The sequence below is a fragment of the Dufourea novaeangliae genome, unplaced genomic scaffold (genome assembly GCF_001272555.1).
Source record: "Dufourea novaeangliae isolate 0120121106 unplaced genomic scaffold, ASM127255v1 scaffold65, whole genome shotgun sequence".
Taxonomy (NCBI): domain Eukaryota; kingdom Metazoa; phylum Arthropoda; class Insecta; order Hymenoptera; family Halictidae; genus Dufourea; species Dufourea novaeangliae.
This window is the reverse complement of record NW_015373961.1, coordinates 1842450-1845792: the sequence shown is the minus strand read 5'-3', so window position 1 is coordinate 1845792 and position 3343 is coordinate 1842450.

Here is a 3343-nt window from a genome sequence, read left to right as displayed (position 1 = left end):
TACCTCCCCAGGGGATGCCTCGTGATTCCGAAACGTTCGGCACCCGGGACGATCTTCGCGAGCGATTTATAATTAGCACTGATTACTGTAACGCACAAGAATTGTTAGACTTTTTGAATGGACCGGGTCTCTGCTGCTTGTCGGTTTGTCGAGGAAGGCTCTTTTTGTTACGGTGTGTTCTTGTTGACCGAGATTTAAGAGAGAGGATTGGTAGTGACTGTCACGTTTGTTGTGACGGTAATATTACCCTATGGTTGTGACTTTAGAGAGGAAAATGGTTACGGAGAGTGTTTGATAAAGTGCAGTCACGATGCTGTTTCGAGAATGAACGCGCCATATTGTAAATGAAAGAGGAATGGGGCAAGAATTGTTTCGGCGACCACAGCGCCGGTGCCATTTTGCTCGGGAACTGTTCGTCGCGGACCATTTATTCGTTGTAATGTACTTACCTTCTTTAATCGGGTATTTACAGACATGGGAACGAGATAATAATTGATATTATAACATGTGTAAAAAGTATAAATATTGCGACACGCGTTCTACTTTTAGGCGATAAGGTACACGCGGACCTTCGTTCCGGCTTTTTTCTCAAATGGCAGAGCTGTTATTATTTCCATTGTCACGGATCGGTGACGATTGTAGCGAACGTGTTAGAGTGTTCCGGTATTTCAAATCTCCCGCGCGAATTAGATTTAGGTATTCAAGAATCTCACCGTTAAATATCGCGAGTCTAAGAAATATACATTGTAAGTACGATTTAAATGCTTGGCTTCAAGCAATCCTAGAGAACACTTAGGTATGTACCGTCTCATACAAATTTGTTTCCTCTTATTTCCCAGATTATTAGTACCAACTCTTTTATAAGATCCACTAGTCGATAAGAAATGGTGGTGAAAGTTTCAAGCAAGCCGTTGTTCGTATGAAGAAAATTCATATAGTAATATTATAAACGTATTTTTGCTATTTTACGCACCGATAGTCACCCTTCAAAATAATATCCATTTTATGAACCACTCTGAGTTACCTGATATTTGTGTACAGTTCGATCAAGGTCAAATAGGAAACGATAAACCGCCGAAGAAATCGTGACATTTCGTGCGCCAATTGTATTCGAGGGAAAAAGAACCTTAATCTCGAAGATGAATATTCGAGACTTTTCGTCCGCCAGTTATTTTCGAGAGAAGAGAAACCTTAATCTCGAAGATGAAAATTCGAGAAGTGACCATGCGGAACATTGAAAATGTCTTCTTCGTTGACGGTCGAGAAGCTACGCCGCGTAGAGTCGACCAATTGTTATTCTCCGGGCGGAAGAGTTTTGTCGCGAGAGGCAAGCGAATGATTTCGATTCTGTCCCATCGCGAGCGAAGATCGTCGAAGAAAGGAAATGTTCAACCAACCACGCTGCTCGCCTTAATTAATTAAAGGAAATAGCTCTAGCGTAGCGTCCTAGAGATAACGTGTACGACACTAAAGGTAAGATGTAATCGAGGATCGAGTTGTTGGATCGATTAATCGACGACGATTCCAACGGGTGATATGGAGTCCGACGCAATTAGGCGAAACGGTGGAAACCCCCAGTTTCGCGATGGTTTCCGACCGCTCTTGGAACGTCCACGGGACAGTCGGCCATTTATAATCGTACAGGAAGCTGCTTTTTACGCCACTTTTCTTCCAGGACCACAAGTTTAGAGGAGCAGCGTTAAAACTATTAAAGGGGCAGAGTAAAAAAATGATTGAAAAATCGTTTTTTTAATTTTCAATCAAAGTGGAAATGTTTCAGGCCAGTTTCAACAATGTTTGATGAGTGGAAGTAAGTGAATTTCAATGTAAACTTCGAAACGCTGTGCTGTAAAACGATATTTTGCAACTTTTGGTACATTTTTCTCTAGAACCACTCAACCAAATTGCAAGTTCTTTTTTTTTTTGTTGATCAATTACAAATTAATTGATGAATTTAAGAATATAACATTACTCAATTCCATTTCAGCATAGTGAAATACAAATTTTTATCGACTGTTTTCAAGAGGTACAAGAATTTTAAGTCGGGATCGATATGGCCCCGTGGCGGGTCGCGAACATGGCCGGCTGTTCGTGAATTTTGGATTCTGTTCAAGCATCGTCATTGCGAAGCCGATTCTGAATCGAAAACCGTGTACGTGTATGTATATAGTTAATTTATTCATCTACAACGGGGAGAATAAGCCGTTGTTCCGAACGTTGTGTACGAGCGACGGATGCGTTGATCGATCATCTCGCGAACGTTTCACCTCGAATAATATCGTTCGAACTTGGAAGCCCTCCGAAGCTGCCCAGAATCTTCCCTCTGTGTATATCGATTCCGATTAATTTCACGATATTTCATATCGACGTGACACATACAAGCCACGTCGAGATTTACATAAATTTTCCAAGATTAAAATTCTCTGTGAAATTTCGATAAGCTTTCCTAAGCTTCCTACCTTTGAACTGTATTCGGTTCGATTCGAAGGATCCTCGGAGAACTGCGGAGAGCTTCGAGTAGTCTCGCCGCGTATTTACATGCTAATCGAAACGAACAGGAAAAGGAATAATCGTTACTGTAACAATTAAAACGCATGGCAACAATACATATGGATGGACGAGTCCTTTCGTACGATTCACCCCTAAATTTTCGGACCAAACACGTTCCGTTCTCTTGTAATAAATGCGTAAACAGAGCCGAAGTGTTTTCTTTCTGAACCGAGTAAGTGTCCTCGAATACAGTGACTCGAAAATTTATTTCACTAGATTTCGTGCCAAATTACGAATCTTCTTTCGAAATTAAGAAAAATTTGTCACAAAAGCGTAATAAAAGTAAAAATCATGAGGATACATAGAATTGAAATTGCATAAAAATTTGTATACTCAATTGGAAAATACATGAACGAATACGTAAGTCACTGTATATCGAAATAGTAAAAATACTTTCATAATTGCGAATGAAAATATAACTTTCATCTTTACTTCCTATTTCTAGCTTGAGTTTTTCGAGCACACTATAATTATTCAGACGTTAATTAGCTCCAAGCGATAATATCTCGACTAAGGATTCGAGAACAATTGCCAGCGGGTGCCATTTTGGGACCACATAAATTTCAGTTGGTGAACTACCAAGGTACACTGTTACTCATTTCTACAATACCCAGTACCATCAATTTTAAATAGTCACTGTCAAAGTGTCAGTGGATTTTCATAATGGCTCCGTTAAAAGGAAAATTAATGACATCTGCCATTAAAATACCATCGTCGAAAATACTCGAGAACTCCGAAAGTCTTCGCGAAACTACGTCCGACGAGGTAACGAGATCGAAGTAATTACAATTGC